The sequence below is a fragment of the Dermacentor andersoni genome, chromosome 1 (genome assembly GCF_023375885.2).
Source record: "Dermacentor andersoni chromosome 1, qqDerAnde1_hic_scaffold, whole genome shotgun sequence".
Classification (NCBI taxonomy): Eukaryota; Metazoa; Arthropoda; class Arachnida; order Ixodida; family Ixodidae; genus Dermacentor; species Dermacentor andersoni.
In genome coordinates, this window is record NC_092814.1 from 76,562,075 (window position 1) to 76,580,951 (window position 18,877).

At 44.5% G+C, this 18,877-nt stretch overlaps 1 long non-coding RNA gene across 4 annotated transcripts in view; it reads right to left on the reverse strand.

Annotated features, from left to right (window-relative positions):
• LOC140215587 (uncharacterized) overlaps positions 1-11,094 on the reverse strand; it is a 104,348-nt gene extending 93,254 nt beyond the window's left edge. Inside the window, exons 1-2 of one of the 4 annotated variants that reach the window (XR_011892470.1) lie at positions 10,514-11,094; positions 9,705-9,895 (exon numbers count right to left, since the gene is read on the reverse strand). This is a non-coding gene — a long non-coding RNA (uncharacterized lncRNA). The remainder of the gene's footprint in view (positions 1-9,704; positions 9,896-10,513) is intronic. The other 3 variants (XR_011892469.1, XR_011892471.1, XR_011892472.1) reach the window with 3 other exon arrangements.
• Positions 11,095-18,877: the final 7,783 nt, after the last annotated feature.

Genomic DNA, 18,877 nt, shown 5'->3' on the forward strand with positions numbered 1-18,877 from the left:
AAATTGGCCCTGTGTCTGCGAGCTTCACGGCACATGCCTTTTATGCGAGTAAGCGTTGTGGTGCTGCGTCAGTACACGACATATGCTTCAGTGGCGCCCGCATAGCGATGTCTTGTTAGTATAGTTTTGATCATGCCCTGCTACATTCGCAAACACCGCATGATACGTTGAGTTTCCTGAACGCACGACTGAGATTTCAATTCAAGATGAATTTATTGCATGGCGTGTGTACAATATGACAAACACCGCGCCTGCACATGGATGCCTGTACATTGTTTCAATGAAAGAATTGCGGGGCGTGGCACTTGTAGCTCAACAGATGCGCATCAACCAGGATCAACGCTAAGTGTAAATTTTTTTCTTGCTTTTAACAAAAATAACTACGAATAAATTTCATATGCTCAGTATATAACGCATGCTCTCTTTGACAACTCACCTTGCAATTTTACTTGGATCGCTACAATGCAAAATTAGCGCCCCTTTGTTCGTTTTCTTTTTCTTTTTTGCAGTTTGTCATAAACATAAATTTTTTAACAGTTCTGATTATCGTTGAGAAAATACACATAACGAGTAATACATCATTGACGGGTAAATATGTGACTAGAGAGCTGCCGGAAGAAAAAAAATTGTAAATATCAATTAATAGAAGTGTCACATTTGGCGGTTAAACAATAATGGATTATAGATATAGAAATGACTACAACTGCACCCTAACGAATTATCGAACTTAGTTCCCAGATCACACCAACAGTACTCTTGGAAAAAAGAACATGCACTTTAATTTTTAATCTATGTTTCTATAATAGGTAGTTTCACCTCCTCGGTGAAAATTGAGCAGCTGGTCACATGATTTCATTTTCTTCTCAAGAAAGGAACTTGCACGGAACGCTTTACGTGGCCCACTGAACTGCCAAGATTCTTCATGTAGGGATCGGCGATGAGGCCAAGTGCGTTGTCTAGGATGTAGGGCATGGAATTAGAAATGTTCAGAGCCTTTAATTAGCAGATCTAGGTGATGTGAAGTTCCGCTGATGATGGAAAACTAGGAAATTTTGTAGATTCGCGATAGAGCAGTGCGTAAAAGCGAGGACGAAGGCGAGTAACAAGCACAAACTCTTCAGTTAATTATTACTGATTCTTACTGTTGCTATTTTCATGTGAACATGCAATTTCGCCTTTCCACATCATTTACTTTTTATGAATCTTAACAATTGATTTCCGATTATCACTTAAAGTAAACCATCCATTTTTTTTATTGATATGATATAAGGAGATGTTGGCGCACAGTTTAAGGCGCCGGCTACTCCTCATCTCTTCAGTGGTTCCGTCATACATCGTACAGGGTACAAGGTGACATATCAAATAGTCTTTTCACACAAGCACCAGGACTTATCACGCAACGTTTCCACAGGAAGACTATGACGTAAGGAACACATGGTACATACAATATATAATGTAAATGTCTCCACACTTATGTAGATGAAAGTCTCGAAAGTACAAAAGATATTGTCGCCTAATAACAAATTGTCTAGTCAGCGGGTGGTACGTACATCGTGTAAATGCATTATCACATACAGTCACAACAGAACAGTCAACATAATTCACAAACAGATGGATATATACAGTGACAATGAAATGAAGGGAACAATGAAAGCACTAATAACGTCCAGCAATGCCGCTGTCTTCAAGAAAAGTCTTTAGTGCTTTTAAAGCCCTCTTCTGTAAGGCCGTTGTTGGCCAAGGGCCCAATAGTTTCCTTAAACTGAAAGGTCTGCGGTCTAATTTAATTAGCGCTGATTTAAGTCGGCTTCTTGGTGTGTCATGATGTGGGCAATCTAGAAGGAGGTGATATATATCTTCGTCTACAAATCCACAATCACATTCGGGGGTTTCCGCACGGCCAATTCTGTGTAAGAAATGCTTTGTGTAGGCGGTGCCTAGCCTTAATCGATGAATAAGGGTTTCCATAGTTCTATCTAATGACAATGAAAATATGAATTCAATAAATGGATTAATATGATATAAGTCCGAGCTCTTAGAATTCTGGTCAAACCAAGTGTTTCTAGACATTTTGAGAGACGTTGTCCTTATAATGCAGCGTAATTCATCCTTTGATATTGGGAGCGGAGCCGTATCATCTTTGAGGTGCGCTTGTCGTGCTGCTTCATCGGCTGCTGTGTTGCCGGGAATGTCGCAATGCCCTGGTATCCACAGGAATGCTATTGAATGTTTCGCTTCGCTTGCCTTTGTGAGGTTTTTAAGTGTTTCATATTTTATACTGTCACTGAATGTTTTCCCCTTTGTGTTGCAGAGTGATGTTAGAGCCGCCTGTGAATCGCTGAAAATTACCCATTTTTGCGCATCTCTTACTGACAATATAAATTTTATGGCACAAAGGATTGCGAACAGTTCAGCCGTTGTGGACGAAGTCGCACGAGATAACTTAAAGGATTCTTATTTGTTGAGGTGCGGTATAATGAATGATGAAGTTGAAGAGGTTGCTGTACTGGAGCCATCTCTATAGACGTGTATGTATCCTGAATACCGCATATATATCTGGTACAGCGCTAGTTGTTAAGCAGCTCGAATGAACATGTCTCTTTTGCTGAATATCCCATCTACTGACAATTCGATTTTTGGAACTGTAAGCAGCCATGGAGGATATTCGATGTCTGAGTTCCAAAATTCATTTCTTGGCAATATGTGAAGATTTTCTTGAATTTCTACATGAACATAACTTCTATCTCGTTTCATTATGTCTAGAGCCAATGGGTGGTTTTTATGCTGGGTTTGAAGACGGAAATAATGCCGGCATGTTTCTGTAGTTCGCATAAGTGGAAATGGTGATTGGCGAGCCTCAGCTATTACAAGAGAACTAGAAGTCGCTCGTGGAACTCCTAGGCATAGGCGTAGTCCTCTAGCTAAAAGTCTTTGAAGTCGCTATTCTGACGTGTGGGAAAGTCCGTGTAAGATGGGCGCGGAATACGCAACTTTTTGTCGTATTAATGCATTGTGAACAGTCAGCATGGACGATACTGATCCGCCCCATGATGGGCCTGCAAGTCTGCGAAGTACAGTCACTATGGCATTGACCTCGTTTTCGAGATTTTTTATGTGGGGTGCCCAGGATAGCTGCCTATCAAGTATTATGCCTAGAAATCGATGCTGTGTGACAATCATGAGAGGGTGTCCTTTCAGATTAAGAGTGAAATTTTTTAACTGCCTTCGAGTGAAGTGCAATACAGCTGTCTTTGCGTGTGATAGTACCATTCCTCTCTCTCTAAAAAATTTCTTGATTATATTTATGCCGTCTTGCAATGCCATTTGAAGTAGTTGAGCATTAGACCCAGATGTCCAAATACACACATCATCTGCATACAGTGAAAACCTTAACTGTTATGGCAGCCTTCCTGTTAAATCAGCCATGACGCAGTTAAAAAGGAAGGGGCCGAGTACGCTTCCCTGTGGTACTCCCTGTTTGACAACATGTTCAGCACTCTTTCCTTCACCCGTCTGAACAAATATTTTGCGACCTGATAGAAATTCAGACATCCATCGCAAGGACCTGCCAGACAGACCAAGTTCCAACATGCTTAGCAAAACATGAACGTGACTAACAGTGTCAAATGCCCTCTTGATGTCTAGGAATACTGCTATAGTCATGTTCCCACGTGCACGCTCATGCTCCACACAGGTTACTATATCTAATATTGCATCCATTGTGCATCTATGTTTTCTAAAACCTACTAAGTAGTTGGACAGCACATTCGTTTCATTACACCACCATTGAAGTCGCGCGTCAATCATTTTCTCCATTACTTTGCATAAACAACTTGTCAAACTAACAGGGCGGAAGGATTCAAGGTAAAGGGCGTCTTACCAGGTTTTAAAATTGGTATGATTCGAGGGACTTTCCAAGAGTCAGGTACAGTTTCCTCTATCCATAAGTTATTATAGATGTCTAAGAGAGCATTTGTACATGTCGGTCCGAGGTTTCTTAACATATTCTACGTAATGCCGTCCGGCCCAGCAGTGGACTTTTGGCGACATGATGCAATTGCACATTGAAGCTCGCTTAATGTGAAAGTATGATCTAATTGAGGATGTTGGGCCCAGTAGCAAGCAGTAATTTTTCGCTTAGCCAACACTACTGAAATATCAAATTCTGCACATTGCGATGAAAAAGCAGGTCTGGAAATAAGCTCACAAAATTCATCTGCAACTATTATTTCACACGTGTCCCGAGCTACAGCGAGAGCACAAAATGGGAAGCTCTGTGTTACAGGTCCGCTTAAAGAACGAATTACTAGAAAAATTCGTGGGACAGCCGTGTGAGGAGACAGCGTGCCGCAGAAATCGCGCCAGCGCCGTTTGCCTAAATTTTCCATTCGTCTGCGCATTACACTGTGTATTTTGTGAGCGTTTCTGTATGCTTCTAAACTTCCGCTCCGTCGGTAAGCTCTTTCGGATCGATGTCGGATGGCTCTTAGGTGTTCATATTCTCCGTCAACTGCAGCATAATCTTTTGGAATTGGGACGTTCTTTGTGCATATGTTCATATTGTCCTGCAAAAATTCTGTAAATTTTTCCACTGTTGCATGTTGATTAATTTGATCCGTTAGGCGGTACCGAAAAGCTTGCCAGTTGGTTAGTCTGCTGTAACGCCTGATATCACAGTACATGCTAGGGTGGTAAACAAGGATGGTAAAATGATCACTTCCGCGCGTTTCCATATCTGTTGTCCATCCCACACCATTCACTAGATCATGTGAACACAGGGTAACATCTATGCAGCTTGAGTAATTATATCCACGAAGGAATGTTGGCGACCCATCGTTTAAAGCAGTCAAGTTGCATTTATCTATGGCGCACTCAATAACGTTACCTCGTGCATCACAATGATCACTGCCCCAGATGGTGTTGTGTGCATTGAAGTCGCCACATATAAATACATTAGAATGAGCTATTTTGAAGATATCCACTAGCGCTTCTACTGAAATCCGGTTTGAAGGTTGTAGATATAGATTAATCACTGTTGTACAGAGCTTGCCAAAGGATACTTTACATGCGATGAATTCCGGGAAGTCTGAATCACTGGACTGAATTTGATAAGATGGTAGGTCCTTTCTGACGCACAGGAGCACTCTGCTAACAGCACCTTGACGAGAAGTCTTGTATATCACATAATTTGAGAGGCGAAAGTCGTCATTGATTCCCGCCTCTTAAATGCAAAGTATTGGGAAGTTGCATTGCACAAGCAGTTTACGAAAGTCAGCACACTTCCTTCGAAGACTGTTGGCATTCCACTGAAATATGGAGACATTTTTGTAGCGGTTATTCATGCTCTGCCTGCCGCAGTTTCGGCCCGGATTGTTGACACAATAGTGCTTCTAGAGGCAACAAGGCTTTCACTTCTGGTAGGTTGTTTGCTTCCGGCAGAGCAGACAGGATTGCCTTAAGAGCTGCGAAAAGCATTGGCAAAATCAGTTGTGTCACCGATGCTGTGGTATGGTCGCTATTAGCTGGTGTTACTTCTGCAGTAGATGAGTAAGGTCGCTGAGAGAAATGTGAGCGAGTACTGGAGCTTTCTTGTGTATTACTTTCTGCCTGTTGTCGTCTGGGTTTCCGTAGCACTGTTGCATAAGACTGGGCACTTGACTGTGATCCTCTTGATTGGTCTCTTGATTGCACTGTTGGTTGTTCTCTAGAGGAGGAATAGCTTGTTGATGGTCTTGGCTGTGGTGGTTCCGGTGCCCGCTGAGGTGGGTGATCTGGCACTGGATGAACAATCTCAAGGTCTGGGGCGGGTTCATTGCGTCGCGGTTGTCTTCCATGGATTAGTTCATGTCGACGCATTTCTGCCGCTGCTTTTTTCTGAGGGCAGCCTGAGAAGGAGGCGGCATGGTTCCCCGCACAGTTTGCACATTTAGGTTGAAGAAGTGACTTGCACTCCTTGTGGTCATGATCTTCTGAGCAGATTTTGCATCGACGTGTGCTGCGGCAGGTTTTCGCCATGTGCCCAAATCTCTGGCAGTTATAACCGCGAAGTGCTGGTCCTAGGTATTTCTCGACAGGGTGACTGGTGAAACCCAAGTAAATTATTCCTGGAATAGGGCGATCGTCTCTGAAAGTCAGAATTACCGTGTGAAGTGGACGTGACTACTGCTCCATCTTCTTGGCGGGAATATCTTATCTGTCTGCGTGCCGATATAACTCCTGCGTCTTTCAAGAAGACTAGGAGTTGTTCGTCTGTATACTGCAGAGGCACATGTTTTACTTTCCCAACGTTTCGCGTGTATGACTCGGGGATGAAGGGCTTGACTTCCAGGCCGCCTACACTTGAGAGCATCAAAAGGCGTTTCGCCGACGCTAAGGAAGCAACGCTGACACTGAAGCTTCCATCTCTGTTCGTCCTGAAAGACTACTTTTTCTTTGGCAGCGGAAACTATTTCGGCAAACACTCGGTTTGGATTTACTTGCCAAAAAGTAGTACCTTCACTTGTTGGGCGAAAGACAACCGGAATGCCTTCGGCTCGCTTTTTCTTGTACGTGACCAAAGTAAATGGTGCATCGTCACCCATCTCTTCTTCATCACTTAGCTCATAATTCGATGTTGTGTCATCGTACTTGCTGTCTTCTAGGCGAGGCTTCTTGCTCTCGGCTTCACCGTCAGCCATTATTCCTGAATTCGCTGAAGTTGATTCTGAGTTGTGGAGAACCAAACGTGCCGGCTTTATGAAGTTTTGTGACGCTTGCAAGGCCCCAAGCTTTTCATTACGGCCCGTAGCATCATTCATATGGCTTGTTACGTTTGGACGAGCATAAGGCTCGTGACGATGTTCTCGGCTTCCGACCACCGTAGCGGCAGGGTAATAGCCAGGTCCTCAAAAAAGAAATGTCGTACCTGTAAGGCGCCTGGCTCGTTGAATCTTCGCCCGACGTCTTGTTAATCAATCGTCGTCAATGGTAACCGTAAGCTCTAGTAGTGGCGCATGCGGCCGCCGATCATACTATTACAGAATTCTGCACCGATTCACAAAGTGCATACCTTTACTTCCTTCAAGGCGTAGCACCTAAGACGATCACACACATCTTACAAAGCATCCCTTCGCTTCCCCATCCGGTGACCATCACGTGGGTGCCTGGGCATGAGTATATGTCCCCGGAAACGGGCGCGTTAATGCGCATGTCAGGTCTTTCCCTCCGGACCCTGGACGACCACAACTCAACCCCATGGAAAAGCCAAGAGAGGGGATCTGCACCTACCACCAGGTTACCACGTATTACAGGAAAGGTAGACGAGATTTACCTCCCCCTCACAATTCCCTTACTCTCCATCAGAGTTCAATCTGGCGCCAGATCCAGACCAAAGCATTTATTTCTCCCTATCTGGCATATTTCTTTTACCCTGGTCTCCTTAATCCACAATGTACCACCTGCCGAGTGACCCGGGTAGATCTTTTCCACTGTTTGTGGAGCTGCCCCACGCCCATGGCGGTAGAGCCTATTCCCAACCCTTCCCTTCCCTCGTGGGAGGCCGCTCTTCGGGTCACTTGCTCGGATGACCAGCTCTGGCTGGTGGACCGGGCCTGCCTATATATGTCGGCCAGGGGACTCCCGGACGTCTAGGGGCCCAACCACGTTTAAATATATCAAATAATCTTTTATCCATCTATCCTCCCAACGCGGTCGCTTGTTCGTTAGGAGTTCATAACTCGAAGCACCGCTCAGCGGCGTTCAATTCTACATTAATGCTTTCGCAGTCACAACTCATAAGAAATGCTCAGGTGTCCTTAGATGTTTTTTTTTCTTTGACTGCGTTATGTTGTCACGTTCGCCTTCGTTACGTTGTATACGCGTGTGAACTAAATTTTTCGTTAACCGTATTTCAAGAGTAGAGCTGAATTAAAAATCAGGGCTTATGTTGCATTCCTTGAACTTCATCCACGTTTTTACCACAATGTTAGTTACATCATGGAGCCGCATTAGTGATAAGTTTAATGCGGCGGTGAACTTGTTACTTGACTATCACCCACAAGCTTTCCGCTCTCATGGTGTCTGTGCATTGCTGAAACTCTGATGCACATATTGAAAAATTCTGAAAAATAATAAACGAATATATTAACCGTGCGTAACTTTTTTGGACAATATGCCTTTTATAAACAGGAAACACAACGGCAGCTTGGCCTGAACAAATAACTACAGGAACACTTGATGTTATTAACCTGTTTCTGATTGTCATTGACACCACTTCAGCAAATGCTTTGAACGTCAAATGTGAACGTAGACGGTGGCCTCTGCAGTAAAGTTGAAGCGTGGTACGCGTAGAAATGTAGGAGCAAAATGTTTCTTATAGTAGACTGCTGTTTAGCTTATCTTTCAGCACAATGGACACACTGCACAACTGTGGGACCTGACGAACCTGCTCCAGAAAGCACTTCTCCATGTCCTTCTCATCTTGCGATAATGGAGCGTCACCTGGCACTGCAAGAGTTGGTAGAACTCTGGGCTCACATGATACATCAACTTTTCTAGTGCTTCCCTCGTGGTAATCTTTCGGCAGCACTTTAACTTCGCTGACTTGCGATACCTTTCTGTATCATTCCTCAGTCGGATGACGACGCCTGTGGTGTCTAGTGAGCATACTTTCCGCTTTTGGCCTCGCTGGGGCGGTGCAGAACTTGTAAAGACAGATGGTCATCATCGGAACATCTTCTTAGGCTAGTTGGCAAATTTTCTCCAAATTGCACACTGTGTAAAGTAACACTACACACAGGCACACAGACAAGCGCAGCGTCCTATTCCACGGTAAAGCGAATTCCATTGGCAACACATGCGTGCCAAATGACATCGCTTCATATTTATGGAAGCACGATATGAAAAGCCCGTTCATTATCAAATTTCAAGCGCATGTGACCAAAAAATACCGAACTGCTTTCGTAAAATAGTACCTTTAACCTATACAGGTCAGTTCTGATTATATTTTGTTGCAGGATTCCAAATAGAAATATCCCTTCAAAATTTAATAAACAAAGTTCAAAGTATTATTTTTCCTATATATTCACGTAACATGTTAAGCATTGCTGATTTCTCAATAGCTAGCTGAGAATACTAGGCATCAGTTTTTAGAGCCAGTTTTCTTGATCGACGAAAGCTTTTGATTCATATTGTTAAGGATGGGCTAATCAAGCGTTTTATTTACTTTGGCGTCATATTTCGGCAAGATACCCATAAGAGGAAAACTAACATCAAGTAGTTTAAAGCTGCTGGGCAACTGAGCACTGGAATTTTTGCTCCGAAAGAATTTCTGCCATAAAGCGGCAAACCAAAATTAGGGAGAACACAGCAGCGCGCGGCAATAACTCTCTTCGCCGTATCGTGTCCTGTAGCGCCAAGTGCGGCGCGACTTTTTACGAAAGTTAATTCACTCATTGCCAGCGAAAGCCGTTCGGCTTTTTAGTTTAGCCTATGATCGGGAACATCGCGCACTTCAGACGAGCAAGAGATAAAAAGACAATGTCAAGGACGCGGAGCAAATTTCGCTGCGTAACGTCACATGGCTCCTGGCCCCATAGCAGACGACGTGGAAGAGACAGCGCTCGCCGTGTTGATAGCACTTGTGCCGTTCCCTGTCAAGTGGTTTGCGTACGAAAATAATTTACAGAAGGACAGATTCGCAACCACTAATAACTTGTTTTCATTACCTTGATCGATGAGGGATCGCTGTTCCAGTGCAGCGGTCGGCACGGCTGACCACAACAGTCTTGTTTTGGCCGGGTCGGCAAGGACCCTTTCTGTGAAGTGTTCCGAGCAGAGGCGGTAGCCGTGGTACATCTGCTCCCATGTCAGCCCCGCCAGGACTCCTCATTTAGCATAATTTCGTCATATGTCACATCTTAAAAATGGGCAAAATACCACGTGTTCATGATTAAAAAACACTTAAATGTGAAACCAAAGTTGAGAGTACGAAAAACTTATCGAAAAATTCTGCCCCTCTAGGCGCAGGTTAAAAAGTGAAGCGAGCCTATGCCGTTACATAACTCGAACTTCTTGTAATTCAAAACGCAAACTGACCGCTGCGTAATTTATTTATTTTTTTACTTCTGCCGTGTTCATGACCATTCAAAAGGTGGTAAGGTCACAAAAAACTGGTCACCGGAATGCTCCATAGCGCAACCAGTTTGTTCAGCAAGCATTCAAAGACCCCCCCATCGGCAAATATAAATTCCAACATTTGTACTCGCGCAAAAAAAAAAAAAAAAAAACGAAGAGCAACCGCCAACATATACCGCAGAGAAATTTCGGTCTGCGTGTCAGCTAGCATCAATCGGCCCATGTGCAACTGTCAACAAGTAGCTTCAGTTTCTTACAACACCGCAGAAAAATGCGCTGCATGAAAAAAAAAGATATTCACTTGAAAACAACCGCGGAAGGTCTTTCGTTTCGTCCTATAGCTGTTTTGATAAGCACAGCGCTTGTTTCTGTATAACGACTGCAGAAAAAGTGTGCTTACCTTTCGTCCGCTGCATGGCAAACAGAAAAAAAATTCGCCCTGGAGTTCATCCCCGAGTCACCACACCATACAGCCGCGCAGCATGCCTTGTGCCGTTTCCTCAGTTTTTCCGACACAGCCGGAACATTGACGGGCACAGAAAGAAAGCATTTAACTGCAGAGCATACGAAAAAGAAACCTGCACGTGCGTAGAAAGCGGCAGGAGCAGACGAAGAGAATGGCAACCGAAGCGATAAGAGCGAAAGCGCCGCCCGTTCGTGCAACGGATGAAACGACCAAATGAAGATATAAGACGCCGAAAAAGAAAACAGCCAAAAGTACATTTTATTTCTACACATAGTTGCATCACTTCACCTTATCGTTATGTAGATTGGAAAGATAGAGACACATGTACAAAAGTTATTGAATTTTCCTTTGGCTACCAGTGTCATGGCGACGCTTTATTGCCTATACCGAAACTAGCCCCACTGTCCACCCACTGGTTTGTGTGCGTAGGCAAAAAAAAAGATGGCGGCCACCTCAGAGCTAAAAGAGCTCAAGCATAAAGCAAAAGCGTATTGCCTGGTATGCCCCAGCTGCGTTTAATCGCGAGAAGTGCCAAAACGTATTGCGATAAAAAAATATATCGTAACAGAAAAATCACCGCCTCTTCCAGTCCGTGAACAGCGAAGCTGTGTTAGTTACACCGAGTGTTGCAGCATGCAAGTCAAACTTCGCAAGCAGTCTATATGGCCGGATGGAATGTGCAGGACCATTAATCCAAAGCTCCGTATATTGGGCGCAAGGCCCACCACTGGAGATGAGGGCGCTGCAGTCGTTTTTGCGATTGGTTGGATTGAAGCTCTATTCTCGACACGCATGGCGGCTGCACGGCCGCCATTATCCGCCATTTTAGCTCTCTAACTAGCTGTCGAGAGCTCACGTGCCTTGAAATTTGCGCCGGGAAACGGAAGTGTTGCAAAATGCAATTTTGCGTTTTCATCAAGATGACGAAACGTGACGTGGAGCTGCAAATATTATCGAGTAATACATTTGTTTGGTAATTGGCAGCTACATTGCGACTTTAGCGCTTCAAACAGAAAGTGATCGGTAGTGTACAGAAGCCAGTGCAATGGATCTGCAATTCCGCGAATATGTGGTGGCGATCCAATATAGGTGTCATTTCAGCTTGTTGATTGGCTGAAGGAATATGCTGTGGGGAGCGTCACAGGAAGGGCCGTTTCGTAAACGTCAATTTGAAGTTGCGTGACGTTGCGCTGGGCCGCCATGGCAGAGATTTTCCGCCATAATTTGTGGTGCGACGAGCCGCGCGAATTATGCTAATGAGCAGCCATATGCAATGGCGGCCGAGAGGAATGCGTATCGTCACATTTTCCCCGTCGTTTGGCGCCATGAAAATCTTTTGTTCATAACGCGTGCTCATGGTATTTGCATCGCTCTCGGGTGGTGTTGGCACTTGTGTTTTGGGCCATCATTTTTTAAAATAATGCTTTTATATGAAATGCTATTCGTTGAACATAGCAAACTTTCTGCAACGTTGTCCACTTTTCATTGCTGCGTTCCTACGAAACACGGAAGCAGCTATTTGATGTCTAAAAGAAGTCTTGAACGGCTAATTCTAAAGTCTAGCAGCTGTCTTGATCAAGACATTTTGTAGCCATGCACGTCTAGAAGTACTTCAGTAAGCCTTAGCTGCTAACGTTACGCTAAAGGTTGGCTAATGGACAGCTTGACAAGAACAACTGAAGACTTCTGTTAGACATTCCCTCAAATTTTTGTGGCAGCTGTTACAGTAACACGAGGTTTGTCCACAGTTACAATTTATTTTAAACGACGCACGGACACCAGAAAAAGAAAAGTTTATATTGTCGAATAGAGTGATGTACAGGTAGTTTTTCCAGATGTGAACCATGGGAATAGTGTAGTACAGCTTCATTGGCAGATTAGTGCTTTTTACTTAGACCAATCAATTGAATGCCGCCTGTCAGAATTATTTTGTATATTTAAACAAAATCTTTATTCTATGCTTATATGATGCCAATGTTCGCCCATTGACTTAAACAAGAACACCTCTGCATGAAACACGTCATTATTGACAAAACTTCGCCCTTCTGGGTCTCCACCGAATTGAAATAGTTACAGCAGGGAAACATTTTGTCAGTGATGCTGCAGTTCAGGCAAAAATTACATTCTGGCTTCAGCTACAGGAGGCAGGATAGCCTGACACCAGTATACTAAAGAGAAAGCTGTGCTGCAATGAATTGTTTTGTTAAGAAATAAAGGATAGTTCACATCTGGAAAAACACTCCGCGGGCCACTCTACCAGGCAATATAATTTTTTTTCTGATGTACATGCCTCATTTAAAAGTAAATTGTAACTTACTTTGTGGGTGTCCCTAAGGTAACGCCACATGCTGGCACAGCATCACGCAGAAATAATGGCCAGTTCTTCGGCATACCACCCATTAGTGAATTCCTTGCACGTTGCATGTTACCCGAACTGAAAGATAAATCATAATATGCGTTTATTTTTTTAATACACTGTACGATGAGTTTTTTATGCATAAAACATGATTGCAAGCAAAAATTCAGCAAGACAACTACTTCACACCATGTCACACAGTCATACTTTATCTAATAAATTAGAAAAGATACAGAAAGTGTAATTAACAAGAGTGACAAATAACAGCAAAGGTGATCATGCATGAATCTTGAAGATGATTGCCGCCGCTGCCAGAGCACGCAGGCCAGCCTTCGTAGGACAAGAACCTTCACGCGTGGCCTGTGACAGCAAGCTTTTGAGGGCGCTGGCTGCCCACAAAAGCTTGCTGTCACAGGCCACACGTGAAGGTTCTTGTATACATAGGCAAGCAACACCTGCACAGAAGAGGGGAAGAAGGCGAGGGAGGAAATATGAATGTTCAAATTGTAACTTCAATTGGCAATATGTTCTGAGTAAGAAGTCTGGCTCACATTAAAAATAAATTTCAGCTCTCCTTTCTCTTAAATTACGGGTATCTTAAGGTATTATGTGATTTAAAATTACTAGTATATTTGGTATCCTCCCTGGTATATAGTTATTAAATTGCAGAGCAGAGTCACACAAAGTCAGCCTTTAAATTAGTATATGGTCTTTGTGGCTAAAAAGGCACTTATCAATTGTCAAAGAAGTCTGAGAAGCTTCGTGCAATATACAATCAGTTTAAAACAATGTTTAAAACGTAATCCACTCTGCAGGTAAATCATGTACTAACTTAATTAAAAAGTTATATAGCTTTTTATATTGTGAAACAAAAAGCAAGTTTGGCATTTGCACTGTCTAGCTCTTGCCCTTTTTTCAAACTTAGACATGATACAGTACAGGGTAACCAGATAGCATGCAAAGGAAGACAGGTGAAAAAGTAGTGACCTAAAGCAACACTTCTAGGCTGGATCAATCATTTTGTTAATATACTTTCATGTAACCCTAATTGGCTTAGGGCAATACCTGCCACCAATGACGCATCACCTTGGCTCTGGGGTTGGCAACAGCACAGACAGAATGTAGACCAATGTTTTCAAGTTCCTGGCGAACGATGGCTTGTACGAGGGGAACTGAAAAGGGGGTAGCATCAGGGCTACGCGAACAGAAAGCTGCGGACGCCATAGCGCCCATTTCACGTCGAACGATTCCCACCACGTCATCTGATGGAGACGCATGCTGTTGTGCGGGCTGATCTTCACATGTCTACGTTGCGGCAGTATTGTAAAGTCTAGCGAATGGTTGTAGGAGGCGTCGGCTCTTCGCCTGCTCGAATTAGCACTCTTTGATTATAGCATCAACAGTAGAGCAGCTTTTGCACATGAGAAGATTAAAGGCGTCGTCAGCAATGCCCTTAAGCACGTGCCCGACCTTCTCAGCTTCTGTCATGTCGTGATCGGCTTTACAACAAAGCGCCAGCACGTCCTGGATGTACGAGACATAGGACTCCGTGGGAATTGGGCACGGGAAGCCAGTTTCTGCTTTGCGGTAATCTTACGGCCGGCTGGTTTGCCAAAGAACTCTGTTAACTTCTCTTTGCATTGGTCCCAGCTGGTTAGCTTCTCTTTGTGGTTTTCGTACAACACCTTTGCCGTGCCTCTTAGGTGGAACAACAGGTTAGCTAGCATAAGGCCCAAACAATGAAATGTTCCTTTCCTTCGAGCGCTTCCTAACCTTACGTGAGGCCTCCTTACAGCGAAGGACCGATGGAGGAAGCAAGCGTACTCTGAAAGCTCCCTTCACCCGTCCTCACGTAAGGAACGGTTGCCGCATGCCTGGGTTCGAGATTATCTCTTAAAAGCTTTACGCGAACACAATTATTCAATAAAAAAATGTTGTATCGTCGCACAGTCTTTAAATTTCAACTAAGATTTCAACTAAGATGTCATTAACTCTCGTTTGTTCCCTCACCCAATCTGCTCTTTTCTTATCCCTTAACGTTACACCCATCATTCTTCTTTCCATAGCTCGTTGCGTCGTGCTCAATTTAAGTAGAACCATTTTCGTAAGCCTCCACGTTTCTGCCCGGTAGGTGAGTACTGGTAAGACACAGCTATTATACACTTTTCTTTTGAGGGATAATGGCAACCTACTGATCATGATCTGAGAATGCCTGCTAAACGCACCCCAGCCCATTATTATTCTTCTGACTATTTCCGTCTCATGATCCGGATCCGCCGTCACTACCTGCCCTAAGTATATGTATTCCCTTACCACTTCCAGTGCCTCGCTACCTATTGTAAATTGCTTTTCTCGTGGGAGGCTGCGATCTCCAAGCCGGACCTGGTCGACCAGCGCGAACTAGTCGCCCGGGCCCGGAGGGCGATCCAAGCCAGAGGGCTCCTGGAATAAGGGACCCTCCCACCTCGACTGACAAGTCACGACTTAAAATAAAGGTTTCATTCTCTCTCTCTCTCTTCCGAGACTGTTAACCATTACTTTAGTGAGCACGAGGTCGCGGGATCGAATCCCGGCCAAGGCGGCCACATTTCGATGGAGGCGAAATGCGAAAACACCCGTGTACTTAGATTTAGGTGCACGTTAAAGATCCCCAGGTGGTCGAAATTTCCGGAGTCCTCCACTACGGCGTGCCTCATAATCAGAAAGTGGTTTTGGCACGTTAAACCCCATAATTTTTAACCATTACTTTAGTTTTCTGCAGATTAATTTTTAGACCCATTCTTCTGCTTTGCCTCTCCAGGTCAGTGAGCATGCATTGCAATTGGTCCCCTGAGTTACTAAGCAAGGCAATATCATCAGCGAATCGCAAGTTACTAAGGTATTCTCCATTAACTTTTATCTCCAATTCTTCCCAATCCAGGAATCTGAATACCTCCTGTAAACACGCTGTGAATAGCATTGGAGAGATCGTATCTCCCTGCCTGACGCCTTTCTTTATTGGGATTTTGTTGCATCCTTTATGGAGGGCTATAGTGGCTGTGGAGCCGCTATAGATGTCTTTCAGTATTTTTACATACGGCTCGTCTACACCCTGATTCCGTAATGCCTCCATGACTCCTGAGGTTTCGACAGAATCAAACGCTTTCTCGTAATCAATGAAAGCTATATATAAGGGTTGGTTATATTCCGCACATTTCTCTATCACCTGATTGATAGTGTGAATATGGTCTATTGTTGAGTAGCCTTTACGGAATCCTGCCTGGTCCTTTGCTTGACAGAAGTCTAAGGTGTTCCTGATTCTATTTGCGATTACCTTAGTAAATAATTTGTAGGTAACTGAGAGTAAGCCGATCGGTTTATAATTTTTCAAGTCATTGGCGTCCCCTTTATGATGGATTAGGATTATGTTAGCGTTCTTCCAAGATTCCGGTACGCTCGAGGTCATGAGGCATTGCGTATACAGGGTTGCCAGTTTTTCTAGAACAATCTGCCCACCATCCTTCAACAAATCTGCTGTTACCTGATCCTCCCTAGCTGCCTATCCCCTTTGCATAGCTCCCAAGGCTTTCTTTACTTCTTCCGGCGTTACCTGTGGGATTTCGAATTCCTCTAGACTATTCTCTCTTCCATTATCGTCGTGGGTGCCACTGGTACTGTCTAAACCTCTATAGAACTCCTCAGCCACTTGAACTATCTCATCCATATTAGTAATGATATTGCCGGCTTTGTCTCTTAACGCATACATCTGATTCTTGCCAATTCCTAGTTTCTTCTTCACTGCTTTTAGGCTTCCTTCGTTCCTGAGAGCATGTTCAATTCTATCCATGTTATACTTCCTTATGTCAGCTGTCTTACGCTTGTTGATTAACTTGGAAAGTTCTGCCAGTTCTATTCTAGCTGTAGTGTTAGAGGCTTTCATACATTGGCGTTTCTTGATCAGATCTTTCGTCTCCTGCGATAGCTTACTGGTATCCTGTCTAACGGAGTTACCACCGACTTCTATTGCACACTCCTTAATGATGCCCACAAGATTGGCGTTCATTGCTTCAACACTAAGGTTCTCTTCCTGAGTTAAAGCCGAATACCTGTTCTGTAGCTTGATCTGGAATTCCTCTATTTTCCCTCTTACCGCTAACTCATTGATCGGCTTCTTATGTACCAGTTTCTTCCGTTCCCTTCTCAGGTCTAGGCTAATTCGAGTTCTTACCATCCTATGGTCACTGCAGCGCACCTTGCTGAGCATGTCCACATCTTGTATGATGCCAGGGTTAGCGCAGAGTATGAAGTCTATTTCATTTCTAGTCTCGCCGTTCGGGCTCATCCACGTCCACTTTCGGCTATCCCGCTTGCGGAAGAAGGTATTCATTATCCGCATGTTATTCTGTTCCGCAAACTCTACTAATAACTCTACCCTGCTATTCCTAGTGCCTATGCCATATTCCCCCACTGCCTTGTCTCCAGCCTGCTTCTTGCCTACCTTGGCATTGAAGTCGCCCATCAGTATAGTGTATTTTGTTTTCACTATACCCATCGCCGATTCCACATCTTCATAGAAGCTTTCGACTTCCTGGTCATCATGACTGGATGTAGGGGCGTAGACCTGTACAACCTTCATTTTGTACCTCTTATTAAGTTTCACAACAAGACCTGCCACCCTCTCGTTAATGCTATAGAATTCCTGTATGTTACCAGCTATATTCTTATTAATCAGGAATCCGACTCCTTGTTCTCATCTCTCCGCTAAGCCCCGGTATCACAGGACGTGCCCGCTTTTTAGCATTGTGTAGATTCTTTTGGCCTCCTAACTTCACTGAGCCCTATTATATCCCATTTACTGCCCTCTAATTCCTCCAATAGCACTGCTAGACTCGCCTCACTAGATAGCGTTCTAGCGTTAAACGTTGCCAGGTTCATATTCCAATGGCGGCCTGTGCGGAGCCAGGGATTCTTAGCACCCTCTGCTGCGTCGCAGGTCTGACTGCCGCCGTGGTCAGTTGCTTCGCAGCTGCTGGGGACTGAGGGCCGGGGTTTGATTATAGTGTTCATATAGGAGGTTGTGGCCAAGTACTGCACCAGGGTGGCCAATCCTGCTCTGGTGAGGGAGTGCGTTACCGGTTCTGGTCACCGGGATCAGGCCACAATCCAGGCCTGTTTATGCAATTTTATCAACACGCGGATTTTTTTTTTTTAATCGCCTTACCGGCGCTCTACATCACCGCTTCGCCCAACTTCCCATCTTGTCGACCGGCCCTCGGAAAACTAACTGTTGCAGTTTTTGGAGGGGCAACTGCTTCTTATCGATCTTCAAAAATTCCTCCTGTTCGCCCGGCCAACATGCTTTCTGTAAATGTCGAAGGTGTTCCCGCGTCAGCTCGCATCGATACCGGGGCCGCCTTTTCTGTTCTTCGTAGTGATCTGTGTTCCCGGCTCCGGAAAGTAAAAACACCTTATCTTGGACCTATTTTGCGTGGTGCTAATAATGCATTCATTCACCCCGACGGACAGTGTACTGCTCGTGTTCTCATCGACGGCATACGCCACCACATTGAGTTTATCATCCTTCCAACGTGTATCCATGAACTTATACTGGGTTGGGGCTTCCTACATTCTGCTTCAGCCGTCATTTCATGTAGAGAGGACGTTGTCCATATCGCGGATACAGCGCTTGCACCTGTTACGGACTCTTCACTTTCATGCGTGAACTTGGCCATCGCTGCAGACTACGTCCTGCGTCCTGGTCACGAAGACGTTGTAGCCGTAACATCCAGTCAGATCGCCGACAGAGACGCCCTAGTCGCCCCTTCTTCTCGCTGTACTTCTCGCGGAATCTCATTGCCGCCTGTCTCGTCCGGTTCTCACGTGGTCACGCACTTCTGTCTGCTTTCAACACGACCCCAGATCCTGTGATGCTGCCCAAAGGGATGACTGTGGCAACCCTCGCC